Consider the following 14,453-nt stretch of genomic DNA (forward strand, 5'->3'; position numbering starts at 1 on the left):
AAAAAAATATAGAATATCTGACCGACGGTGGTGTTAACGGAGCCACCACGCGTCGGTCACCGGAACAGAGAAGGCAAAGAACTTAAGGAGGAAGATGAAAGACAGGGAGAGAAGAGGAGAGAGAAAAAAATGTACCATAGTTGTTTTCTTGTGCTATTTTTATCATTTCATTAATAAATGGCAAAATTGTAATTGTCTCGACTATAAGCTAATTTACAACTGTTTTTTTTTCAACATAAACCATATTTTCTTTTGACTTTTTTGTTCCGATTGTTGTCTATTTGCAAAGAAATATAATAAATCTATGTAGAAAGTACCAATTTAAACTTGAAAATGGTATACACGTAGTTCTATTTTAGATCCAAATTTTAAGTCGAATAAAGCAAAACCACAATGGAGCACCACTAGTGTGCGTTTAAACGGTGAGAAATCGGGCAATTTCAGTTGTGTTTTTGAACATGAACTTTATTCCATCTTTTGTGATAGTTATTCCCTTGTTTTTTTGCTTCTTGTTTAACTATGTTTAAATTATTTATTTTCTTATATTTTATAGGCTGATCTTGTTAGGTTCAATAGAAATTTAGTAGTGTTAGTGTGAATATTTTTAAAGGTCAACACGTTAGTTGATAAGAGTTTAGAATGTTTTCGGATTAGTGTTAGAGATAGTCAAATCGTATGTTATCAGACTGTCTTTTTTTGGGCAACTTTATCAGACTGTCATGTTAATTATCTTGGACTGAAATCCAAAATCAAATTTTTATATAACTAGGACTTTGTTTTAAAAAGGCTTGAAATTCAAGAAATATTGTAACATTCTGAAATCCAGTGTACCACTCGACTATAGCAATACAGATATATATATATATATATATATATATATATATATATGTTATATTTGCATTACCATGTGTATATTATTTGTTAATAAGTTGTATTGTTTGTACTTTTTAATACTATGAAACATTATTTATATTATCTTCCGAGGATCTTTCATAGGAACTCTAAATTTTAAACATCGGGGGAAGCATGAACGCAGATATATACTAAAAATAATGTATATGCAAAAGTGGAGTACGCAAAATAGTTGATATGTCGATTCGTGGACGGAAGAGATGAGCAAATCATAATGCCATGCATGCATCCATGTGCACAATCTTTAAGGTCCCCAATCTTTAAAATTATTTCATCCATACGGACCATACCGTACACGACTGACTTGTACATGTATATATATATATATATTTTTGGTAAAAATGTTAAAATGTAAATGTATATATTCATTAATATATATGGTATATGTATGATCCATATCTGAATCCAGATTTTTATCATTTTTTCTATTCGGATTTAGCATATGCTTCACGTGATCTCAACGTTTATACTTCAGTTTAGCTTTGGTGAAGTTCATTTAGAATAAAATGTCACAATTTTTTGAATGTGGTAGAAGATTCACTTCATTGTTTCTTTAGATGAACATTGAACCATAAAGTTGAGGCATTTTCATACCCTGCTTAGACATCGATGTTCTCGCTTCCTTTAAATAAACTTTTGTTTGGAACAAGAATCCAGCGGTCTCACATGTGCTATCAATAATGCAAATTAAAGCATCGGTGTATGAAATTTCGATAGGAAAAGATTGCAATACTCCATCAATATGGTGAATGGAAACCTGTAAACATCACCATTCTCGGAATAATGACGATAACTAATGCCCGAATTTAAGACTTTAACAGCTTCCGCCTTAAGTAAAAACCCATTTGAATGGTTGATTTAGACATTTCCAAACACCTCATGCTTATCACAAATACCCAAATCACAATTTGAATTCAAATCCAATATCTGTAGGAACTTCTGAAAGAATAAAGTAGTCCTCTCTCTATTTCATTTGACATTTTTTTTTGAAACAAAAAATCCACTTTTATTTGACATTTTTTTCTTACTAAACAAAATACCACTTTTAGAATGAGTTTTAATGTTATACATAAATTAGTTTAATATTAATTACAAAATATATTCATTTATAAATAATTTATTTATATCAAACGCTATTAATTAAATAGGTGTAATTATTAAAACATAAATTTATTTCAGTTATGAAATAGTTTGTCTTAGAAATATTAAAATGACACACTTTATAAAACAAAGATAATATTTGATTATTTATTTTTGAAGTCATGACTTCTCTTTAACAGCTAATTAATCACCAAATTAAACTTTCACGTTTGCCACAAACTAATTTAATCTACTAATAAGTACTAACTTAATGGCAACGAACGGTGCACCAAATTAATATATTAAAGACATATTATGTCGTGCGTTTAAACATGCTTAGAACAATAATTATTTTAAATTGTGTAAAGCTACTAATGGAAGACCAAAACCAACATCGCCAGAATAAAATATCCTACTAAGCGAGCTCCTAGACGACAATATACAAAAAAAATTAACTGTAAATACGATGTTTGTTAAGACATATGAGTGTGGTGCATCGTACAAAAATGTTAGTTCTTAATTTATTTTTATAGATACTAGAGTGTTTCTCCGCGCTACGCGCGGATAATTTACTTAATTTTTGTTAGGCAATGAATAATATCCTCAATTAAAGAATGAAATAAAAAATAAAGAAGCGGTCCTATGTTTTTTGGAGAATTCTGTTTTATCTCATTATGGTACTATTATTTATGTTTTTTTTAGAAAACTATTATTTATTTTTACTTTTATTAAATAGATATTTTTCGCAAATACGTAAAGTATAAAGTTTCAATTAAAATCCAAAATACTATTATATCCTTACTTTATAGTTATATACATATAAATAATTATTTAAAGAAATAATTGAAAAATTATATAGCTTTCGAATTATACGTTTTTAAATTCGAAATCTTTATAAAACTTTTGATTTTTTCCAAAATTTTATGTTACAATTTAAAAAGTCTTTTTGAAACTATTTTTAAAATTTTATTTATTTTTAAAAATCCTAAATTATGCACTCCAAAATCTTACCCCTCAAATATAATCTCTCAGTCTATATTAGTCAACCCTAAGAATATAAGTGCTTATTTACCTCTTTAAAAATAAAAGTAAATATAGTTAAATCAAACATGAAAAGTGATATTTAGAGTCTGATTGTTTAAGCAATTTCTCATTTTTTTGGATACTTTAGATATATACTCTTCCACTAATCACTGTTTTGGCAGTAATATATAATCTTTTGAGATTAGTTATCAACTATTTGAAAACAGATTGACAATAATACAGAGAAATAGCAAAGCTCAAAGTTGGGTTGAGTATTTTACCCGATATCCAAACCCATATCCGAACCTGACCCAAAAACCCCAAATAGAAATCTGAACCGAAGTAACAAAATACCGAAACTGGTATTGAATTAGGAGTATCCAAACCTAAGTGGATATCCGAAATTACCAAACATATGTATACTTGACACTATATTTCTAATATATACATTTTGTGTAAAAATATTTATATTAATGCTACACATAGTTTAAGATATATAACATACATAAAATTACAGACAAAATAATTTGCTACTCACTTTAAATGCATGTCAAGCTTCTTGTTTCATCCAATAACAAACATTGCATCTAAAATTTCAAAACGATAACTAAATTAGTGTATTTTAATATACATATAGTTTTATCTCCAAATCTAAATCATTCTATCTATTAAAATAAAAATCAGTTAAGTTAAAAATATATTTTTAAATTTAAGAAACTTAAGCAATAAAGAATTTAGTTTTTCTTCAAAATCTAAATATTCGAACCCGACCTGAAATAACCGAATCCAAACTAAAATTATCCAAACCCGACCCGAAATATAAAAATACTCGAACGGGTTCTATATCCGAAAATCCAAAATATCTGATCCGAACCCGAACGGGTATCCAAACGCTCATCCATAGCTAGAAGTGTTTATAAGATTATTTTCTAAGAGTCTATTAGTTATAAGAGTCTATATATATTTTACAAAGGTTTATAAAATCATTTATTAGAATTTTTAAAATTTTATAAACCAATTTAAAATGTATGTCGAACCTGTTTATAATTATATAAATATACATTTTTAATAAATTAATAGATCATATAAAATACACAGATAAATAATGGTCCTTTTATATTGAATGGCGCAACTATTGCTAGCTTGTAGTAAGGGAGACTTTTAAGTAACCATAGAGGAGAACTTTGTGAAATAATTTAAATACACAGAGAAATAATAGTCTTTTGATAGCATACATTCATCAGATAATACGAAGTTGTAACATTAAGAAATACCAAATAAGTCATCTGCTTGCAAATATGTAATATGTAAATCCATACTTAGATATATAAAAAATGAAAAGATAGCAGTTAATGCTCTATTACTCAAGTTTAGCACATTTTCCTCTATGTGCTTCGTCACTGTACTTGTACTGGCGTTTTCTTCATCAGCTAGGTCTCCAGTCTTTGAAGGACGGACCCTAATCAACTTGCAGAAAATAGAGGCACTTTAAAAGTGGTGGCAAGTGGGATTCCAACTGGGGCTGTTAAAGGTTGCAGGACTGCTGGAGAGACAACCTTCATAACTGCTATAGCCTGAGTCCTTCCTTTGTAATCAAAAACTTCAACCTTGAACCTATGTGTTTGACCAATGGTGTCGATCAAAGTTTGTGGGACAGGCAGGCATCTCATGGTCAGGACCAAGATCACCATTAGCCTAACATTTAAAAGTTTAGTTAAGTTTAATGAGTTGGGAAGGATGACTAATGTAATGGCAAGCTACCTCAAAGTATTTATCAACCAATCCGGAGGCATGCTTTCCAGTTAGCTCACGGCCTGCATCACCAAGTAAAACGAACACAGCCTGGTCGTTATTGTCGTAGACAGGGATCTTATCAAGATACCAGTGCATAAAAGAAAAGAAATAGCAATCCAAGCCAACGATTTATTGAATACTGAGCATTAAGTTCATTACTTTTTGACCTGGTTACGTTTTCATTGCTTCATTTAGAGCGCAAACGAAGAAGGGTCTTCTGTTGGCCTCTGTTTTGCAATCACTGCAAAAAAAATAATACCAAGGAGAATCATGGTTAAACATCATCAATTGTCACTATGCACTCAAGAAAGCCTCCTGCATTTGTCAAAAACACAGGGATTTACATTGTTAAGTGATTTGGTTTTTGTGGCTATATACATATTTTATTTTACCTTGGCTGATCCTTGCTTGATATAAGCAAATATTTTTTCCAATTGTCACTGACCCAGCTTTAGTCAGCTCCTCCTATGCATTCACTTTCTTAGCAATCTCTGGGTTAGAATTCAACCTGACACAATATGCAAACCAAAAAGGGTTCTAACGTTAGCTGAACATGCACTTGTGGTCATACCAAATACAAACGAATAGGATATTAACATATTGCCTCATTAAATACTGACAATTGGAGTAGTCGATTGTGGGTTGAAGTCTTTGTCGATGAAAACACTGATGATGACATTGAGCTGAAGGCAAGGGTCCATGTTGTTTATGGGTCAGACATCAAAACGTGGAATCAGATGAAAAATAATTTCAAATAAATTATGAAACACTGAATGTTTAGTGAAGCATTGAGCTGGTTAAATATTTACCACCGATACGATTTGGATTCACAGTCGCCACTAAAAGGATGACGGGAGTTGTCGACACTGGCCGTGAATTTGTAGAACACTGTTGCTGCATAGCTCTTTGCTTTTCGTTGAGTAGAAAAAATTATAAAGCTCGTACCGTGGAGTACGATGTGATGGATGAACGCTTGGATCAGAGTGACCTGTCCGAAAACAAAAACGTCAGACCCGTTAATAATATAAGTTTTTTCTTTTATATTGAGCATCTATTACAACCAATTTTTTCATTCGGCATTTTCGAATCATTGGGTTTTTTTATTGATTTTTTTTTCACTTATATCAGCATAGTAAAAATCTAGGCTTTATAGTTTTGGTATAAAAATCATTTATACGTTTACTAAGCCAACCTGAAATTATACTTGAGAAGGTATACGATTTTGTCAAGTAATCTGCATAACTATGATAATTTTTACTGTAACTTTATCAATTGAAAATGAAATTGTGGAGGAAAACACTCAGACCTGTTCATCGATGATGAGCAGCTCTAAACCAATAAGAGCTCCCCCTTTCGAACCGGTTCTGGCTTCCCAGAGATGGATCAAACAGAAGTATAATTCCAACGCCGATGGACCCGTTGAGATTACTATGACTCCCATTATCCAACGCCGTTTACATATAAAGCAACCGGAGACTTGCCGGAGGTTTGAAACAATTTCATGCCCATCAATTGTTTTTGGTGAACGGAGGTTGTACACTACAAGAAAACGTAAGTTTAACGAGGATAATTAACGAGGAAAAATAATCCTCGTAAAAGTACGTTGATTTTACGAGGAAAGTACGTGGAAAAAGAGAAGCATCGTTATTTCGTCGTAAGGTAACGACAAAACAATTTCGTCGTAAAGACGATGTAAATTGACGTGGCTTTTACGAGGAAACACTATTTCCTTGTAAATACCACGTAAACTTCGCGAGTTCTTTACGACGAAATACTTTACGTGTACTTAACGAGGAAATTTTGAATCCACCAACTTGGTAGGTAGCTCACGTTTTTTTTGGCCATCCAATTAATTTTCGTCGTAATTTCACACGAGGCTATACTTTTCACACATATGAGTATGGTAGACAGCGGACGACTAGTAACTATGGAATATGTGTGAAAGGGGAAATAGATTTCTACGGGATCTTGACGGAGATTATTGAAGTCGAATTTCCAGGGATATTGAAGCTGAAATGCGTCCTCTTCAAATGTGAATGGTTCGATTCCGTCGTCAACAGAGGTGTTCGGTCTAACAAATTCGGTGTAGTTGATGTCAACGGTGGACGAAGGTACAACAAATTCGAGCCTTTCATCTTAGCTTCACAAGCAGACCAAGTTAGCTTCCTTCCATACCCTCGAATGAGAGATTCGGGTATAAATTGGTTAGCTGTGATCAAAGTTACACCTCGAAGACGAATTATCAGTGGAGAAGAACCACCATTGCAAGAAGAACAGATAAATGAAGTCGAGGAACCTGAACAAGAAATTGATGACATCCTTCTCATTGATCCGCGTAATCACGAGTACGAAGATCTTACCGACGATGCCACAGACGAAGCTGTTGAAGACGAGTTTAATGAAAATAATGATGTTTCTAGTGATGACGAGAATGTTGATGTATCCGATTGATGTATTTGATTTTATGTAGTTTGTTTTGTGAATAAGATAATGTGGGAGTTTGATTTATGAATAAGGTAATGTGAAAGTTTATTTTAATTATGAATAAGGACTTGTGGTTTGGGGTTTGGAATATTTTATAAATAGGGTTTGAGGTGAAAGAATAGATTGAGGTTCAAGGGTAGATGGGTTTGGGGTTTGGAATATATGAAGTAGAAGATAAGGAAGATGGGGTTTGGAGTTTCGGATTTTAGGGATTTATACGTAATACTCGTTAATTCCTCGTAAGCCAAAATCGTCGTAAGGTTGTCGTAAGGCCACGAGGAGTTTACGACGAAATTAAAAAAATAAAGAAAGCAGGGCACGCTAATTCACGCAAGCCAAAATCGTCGTAAGGTTGTCGTAAGGCCACGAGGAGTTTACGACGAAATTAAAAAAATAAAGAAAGCGGGGCACGCTAATTCCACGTAAGACTCTCTGAGTGAATGAAAATAAGGAATTGTGGTTTGGAATGAAAATAAAGATATGGTTTGGAATATATAAAGTAGAAGATAAGGAATATGGGGTTTGGGGTTTTGGGTTTCGGGTTTTAGGGATTTAAATGGAATACTCGTTAATTCCTCGTATGTTAACGTCGAACTTACGACGAATTCCTCGTAAATACCACGTAGGACAGATTCGTCGTAAATACCACGTAGGACAGATTCGTCGTAAATTACACGTAGGACAGATTCGTCGTAAATACCACGTAGGACAGATTCGTCGTAAATACCACGTAGGAGAGATTCGTCGTAAATACCACGTAAAGTAAATGATGAACGCGGCCCACTTTAATTCCACGTAGGACGGAATCGTCATAAACACCTCGTAACCAAAATCGTCGTAAACACCTCGTACCGTAAAAACTAGAAAAAAAAAAGAAGAAATATACTGGATTTACATGTGGCAAGACTTCCAGCAATTATATTACTTAAGTCTCACCAACATAAATTCCAATATCTTCTTCTCTTCCTTTTTTTTCAAATTTTTATAATTTGAATAGGATTGGATTTGAGAGTATGAAGTGAGATAGGGTGTGATTTGGGAGTTTGGGTGTGGGTTGAGAAGGAGAGTTACGGGTATATTTATAGGGAAGCTTTCCTCGGTAATTCCACGTAAGCAAAATCGTCGTAACGTCCTCGTACCTAAAAAACACGGGCCTTTGTAATTCCTCGTAACTTCCTCGTATAATAAAACGCGGGCCTTTGTAATCTCTCGCTGTTTCGTCGTAAAAAAAAACACGGGCCTCTGTAATTCGTCGTAAAATTACGAGGAATTTGCGACAGAATGTAATCTTATATATACACCCCGAGCGCTCACTCTTTCTTTCCTCTCTACTTCCTCTCCACTTCCTCTCCACTTCCTCCCTGTTTCGTTGCAATGGTAAGCCTCTCTAATTCCTCTCTAATTTGGTTAGTTTAGGTAGATTAGGTGGTTAGTATAGGGAATTTAGATAATTTTACGGATCTTATGTTATTTAGTGTTGATTAGGTGGATAATGTTGGAAAATATACTGTTGACGGAAATTTAAAAAATTAAATTTTTTTCTCAGGTTCGAAAAGGTAGACTTACTGCCCATTACAGAGAGATGTTCGGTGAGCCAGGTAGTCACCAACCGACGACTCACATGTCGAGGCGGATGTAACGGCGAGGAGTGATGAATTCTACCGGGCGATTAACGACCCTTAGTTCTTTTTAATTTCGGTTCTTGTATTATGAATTCAAAACTTATTTATATATAAAATATTTTGGTTTTGATTTTTTTAGAATTTTAATTTTATTAATAATTTAAATAATTTTTTTAATTATAATTTTTTTTATTTCTGTAAAATAACGAAACGAAGTAATTTCGTAGCTATTTTGCGACTTCTTTACGTGGAAGCTTAACGAGGTTTTTACGAGAAAATGTTTACAAGGAAATGACGTGGAAAATTCACGTGGTCTTTACGAGAAAAGCTATCAAGATATTTACGTTTACTTTACGAGTATTTACTTTCGAGTTATTTACGTGGCTTTAACGAGGAATGGCTTTCGAGGTATTTACGAGGAAATTTAGCGACGTCCTTACGTGGAAGCTTTACGTGGTCTTTACGACGAAATATTCTTCTTCGCTTTTACGACGAAATTATTTCCTCGCTACGTTACGACGAATTAGCGAGGATATATGCGTTACGACAAACGTATAACGACGAAACGGGTTTCCTCGCTAATTCCTCGTAACACTGCTTTTACGACGAAATCACGAGGAAAACTGCCCTCGTAAAACTTGTGTTTTCTTGTAGTGGTAGAATTTGGTTTGGTAAAAAACTTCAACAGACAGATGGGTTTATGTAGTTGGAGAAAGAGAGGAAGTTGAAAGGATATCATTGCTCACACAGATAGGATTAAAGAAGAGGAATGAGTGATCAAAAGTGGAGAAACTGAAGAAAATTCAGAAAGTTGTAACGATGAAAAAGAAGCGAAAGAGACGGAGGAGGCTTGCGACGAAATTGGGTTAAAGGGCAATGGAGTTCATATGGGCCTGTATAGATTTATTTTAAGGGCCGTACTAAATTATTTTTGATTGGGTTTTGAGGACCAATAGAGATTAGTCTAGTTACTATGGGTTCAACCGAAATGTTTTAATGCAATTTTTTGATGGGTTCAATCGAAATGTTTTAGTGCAAATTTTGATTAACATGATTGACGTGGCAAAACAACACTTTCTCATTGGCAGATTTTTTTTAGGTGACGTGGACACTCTAACTACTCAGGATATTCCCCTTTTATTATTGTTAGATGTTAAATGTGTATATACAAAATTTTAAATATCTTATCATATTATCACTATTTTACCTTTGTAGGCAGGACTGGGCAAATAAACAGAACCTAAAAATTCGAACCAAACCCAATCAAATAAAAATAAATTCGAACCGATTCGAGTCCGACATAAATACCAAATAGATATTGTTTTATGGTATTTCAGATTCTTGATATTATCTGAATCGAATCCAAACCTAAATGGATACCCAATAAAACCTGGAACATTCAAAATCTATAAAAAACTTGCACTACAAGAAAACAGCGGTATTCTGACGGACGTTCCGACGGAAAATGAATTCCTCGGAATATACAGAGGAATTTCCGAGGCAATTCCGAGGAAACACAAAATTTGGCTTCCTCGGAATTTCCTCGGAATATTCCGACGGAATTCCGAGGAAAATTCATCTTGTCGGAATATTCCGACGGAATACCGAGGAAACTAGTATTCCTCGGAAAAAACCGATGAATTCCGACGAAATATTATAGACGTTAGAGAGCCGTTGGATACGCGAGATGGTCGTTGGACCAAACTTTGTTGTGAAGTCATATCCGAGATTTTGTACTCGAGGATATGCATTCACAACTCAGAAGAGGAGACGTTCGAGTACGACTTACGATGCTGGTGTTTGTTCTGCATCAGGAGATGATGTATACTACGGACACATAAATGAAATTTTGGAAATCAAGTATTTGGGCATGGTTGGATTGCGCTGTACTGTTTTCTATTGTGATTGGCACGACAACACTCCAGATCGAGGTGTGAGAACAGATGCATTTGGTGTTACATCAGTAAATTCAAGACGGAAGCTGCAATATTATGATCCTTTCATTCTTGCTTCTCAGGCCGATCAGGTTTGTTATATCAAGTACCCCCGGGTAAGGAACAGAGATGATCCATGGGTTACTGTTACAAGACTCAACCCGAGAGGCCGAGTTCAGGGAAGTTCTGAGCTGGAAGACCCACTACAACCAAGCACATCCGGCAACTTAAGTGCAGCAGAAGATTTAGGTGGAGTTGGCCTTGTAGTCGATTTAACCGACTTCGGAGAGGAAGCCGCCATTCACGTAGAGGATGAACCAGTGATTGGAGAGTTTCACCAAGATCCAGATTCAGATTCATCTGGTGATGACGACTCGGAAACAGACTAGCGTCGACTTTTTTTTTTTTTTTTAAATATAAATACCGTGGAAATTCCGAGGACAGATAGGTTTTCTTCGGAATTTCCTCGGAATAGATCTTCTCGATTTAGGGACTTGATTATAGATTCCTTTTCCTCGGAATCTCCTCGGAAGTTTCCGAGGAAATTCCGACGAAGTAAGAAATTCCTCGGAATTTCCTCGAAAATTTCCGAGGAAATCCCGAGGAACATGGGCATTTGATTATAGATTCTTTTTCCTCGGGATTTCCTCGGAATTTTCCGAGGAAATCCCGACGAAGATAATTGTTTCCTCGGAATTTCCTCGGAAACTTCCGAGGGAATTCCGAGGAACTTGGGGTTTTAAACCGAAAACAACGTTTTACGGATTGAATAACATGTATATAACCTTCATTAAGTGTCTTAACCAGATTATGATGTTTGGAACTAGGAACTTTGGTGTTTTATCCAATAACAAACACTTTTACGATTCCATGAACGAAAACCACACAACATAAGAGAAACACTTATACACTTTAATAAACGGTAAAGGGAATACTTACAATTATTTTTGAAATTGTGTTATTTCATGGTTTATGATCATCTATACAAAGAATCCTCAATGGTATGCATTATAATTGTATAAGAAATGAAATACGGCGAAAATAATCGATGTTTTAAAACCCCAAACCCTGGTTCCTCAGAATTTCCTCGGTAATTACCGAGGGTATTCCGAGGAATCATGGTTCCTCGGAATATTTTCATTTAACCGGGTAAACCAAGCCGCCAAATATTTCGCGAAAATTGAATCAAAGAATTCCGAGGAAATTCCGACGGATGCATTAAATAATTCCGACGAAATTCCGACGGATAGTTTCCGTCGGACGCGTCATTTTATTAGGTCGAACGCGATCTTCTTCCCCATTTCTCTCCGCCTCACTTTCTCTCCCTTGCGATTTCCGCCGACTCCTCTCTTCTCCCTTGCGATTTCCGGCGATTTCTCTCTTCTCCCTCGCGATTTCCACTCCCATAATCATGTAAGTACCCTATCCCACTCTCTTAGGGTAGATTTGTATGGTTTTGAAGTAGATTTGATGATTTTGGAATGAGATTTATAGATTTTTGTTAGGTTGAATGGTAGGATTGTGTAAAATCGAGTTTGATTATGTATTTCACTTGATTTGGATTTTTTTTTGGTTTTTATTGATTTTGTGGTTATAAAAATCGAATTTGTAATTATATATGTATATATTCAAAACGTTTTTTGTATATAAAATCTATTTTTTGCATTTTAAAATCATTTATATATTTATTAATGATTTTTAAAATCTATAAAACTTTTTTGTGATTAAAAATCATATATATATAATATTCAAAATCATTTTTTTTGTGGTAATAAAACGTTTTATGTATTTTATATATAAAATATAAATTTTTATATTTATTTAACATTTTTAATATTATTAAAACTATTTTTTGTAATTATTAAACATTTTAAATATTTTTAAAACTATTTTTTGTAATTATTAAACTGTTTTTGGGGTTTATTAAAACTATTATTTTAATTTTTAAACTATTTTTTATTTATAAAAACTTTTTTTGTTAATTATTAAACTATTTATATTTTTGTGATTAAAAATTATTTTTAATTAAAACTATTTTTTTTTTAATTTACAGGTCTAATGATGATCAGATCCGGCCTCGCCAGCGTCGTAGCCGGGGTGGTATGGGGAGCCAGTCTCGGGGTTCGTCCAGCCATGTTCAGGATTCCGTTTCGCCCCACAGCTCCTACCATACATCTCCTTCTCCATTACCCGCTCCTGCTGCTCCCGCTCCCGCTGCTATACCCGCTCCTGCTCCTACGGGTCCTCCGGGAGTGATGAGTGTTGCGGAGTTGGTTCGACAGCCCGGTCGTGACCATCTTCCCTATCTCACTGAGTATCCACATGGACATGGTCAAACATGGTAATTAAACTTTTATTTTTTTTCCTTAAAATTTGATTGATTATTAATAATTTGTTCTTTTTATTAGGTTCAACCGATCCGGGAACGGGATCAGCGCATGGATCAACCGTATGATGTACTCTGCCCTCGACAAGGGACATCCGACTTTCACTCACTTCCCCGTCGAGAAGCAGCATCTGTGGTTTCGTCAGTTTGCGGTAAGTATTCAAATTTTTTACTTATATTTTTTATTTATTAAAACTATTTTTTGTGATTATTAAACTATTTTCTATATTTATTAAACATTTTAAATATTTTAAAAACTATTTTTTAATTATTAAACTATTTTTTATTTATTAAAACTTTTTTTTTTTGTAATTATTAAACTATTTTCTATATTTATTAAACTATTTTTTATTTATTAAAACTATTTTTGTAATTATTAAACTATTTATATTTTTGTGCTTAAAAACTATTTTTAAACTATTTCAGCAAGAATTCAACTGGAATTCCGATGATACACTCTCTATCTATAACCATTTTGTCCATAAAGTTATGGACAACTATGGGAAGCAGATGTACGAGTGGAAGAAGAAGTGGGAAGTAAACAAGGTAGTTTTTAATTTATTAACAATTTTTAATTTATTAAACTATTTTTTAAATTATTAAACTTTTTTTTTTTAATTAAAAGGTCCCAAAGTCGATGAACGACACGGTATGGAAGGAGTTGTGTGAGCATTGGGATAAGGAAGAGACGAAAGAAACTTCTTCCACCAACTCCAACAACCGCAGGAGCGACCGTAAAGGGAAGGGCATCTACAAGCATAACTTGGGTGCCCAATCTATTGCCACTCTCGCGGATCGCATGGTAAGTTCAACCGCTTTTTCTTTAATTATTTAAGTTTCAGAATTTTATTTTTTATGCATTTTTTCAAATTTCTAATGTTTGTTTAATTTATTTTTTTTTCAAGGCGGAAGAAAATGAGGGCGAGCCGGTTGATGATCTCGCCCTAATGAAAAGGGCGTATACCAACAAGAAGACCGGTCAGATTGATGATGGTCTTGTGAGGGACGTTTCTATCAATAACTGTATTTACCTTTCGTTTAATTTTGAATGATCACGTTTGATGTTCCTTTATTATTATTGAATTGATTTTACTTATGTTTTGGTTACAAAATAGGTCTAAATCATTTATATTGTTAAAAGTGAAGTACTGTTTGGAAACATGGATACCAGTATAAATGAGAATTGTTTAGAAATATAGTGTCATTTTAGTAATTTCA

At 33.8% G+C, this 14,453-nt stretch overlaps 1 long non-coding RNA gene across 4 annotated transcripts; it reads right to left on the reverse strand.

Moving 5' to 3' along the window:
• Positions 1–509: 509 nt before the first annotated feature.
• Positions 510–6,346, reverse strand: LOC103845064. Of its 4 annotated transcripts, none has more exons than XR_628441.2 (7): positions 6,116–6,346; positions 5,619–5,797; positions 5,430–5,492; positions 5,202–5,317; positions 4,977–5,050; positions 4,777–4,829; positions 510–4,710 (listed from the first exon to the last, which is right to left on the reverse strand). It is a non-coding gene; the product is annotated as an uncharacterized LOC103845064 (long non-coding RNA). The 4 variants fall into 4 exon arrangements; XR_628438.2 differs by having other exon boundaries at positions 4,969–5,050; XR_001956534.2 differs by having other exon boundaries at positions 4,777–5,050.
• Between the last annotated feature and the right edge of the window lie 8,107 nt (positions 6,347–14,453).

The sequence above is a fragment of the Brassica rapa genome, chromosome A10 (genome assembly GCF_000309985.2).
Source record: "Brassica rapa cultivar Chiifu-401-42 chromosome A10, CAAS_Brap_v3.01, whole genome shotgun sequence".
NCBI classification, from domain to species: domain Eukaryota; kingdom Viridiplantae; phylum Streptophyta; class Magnoliopsida; order Brassicales; family Brassicaceae; genus Brassica; species Brassica rapa.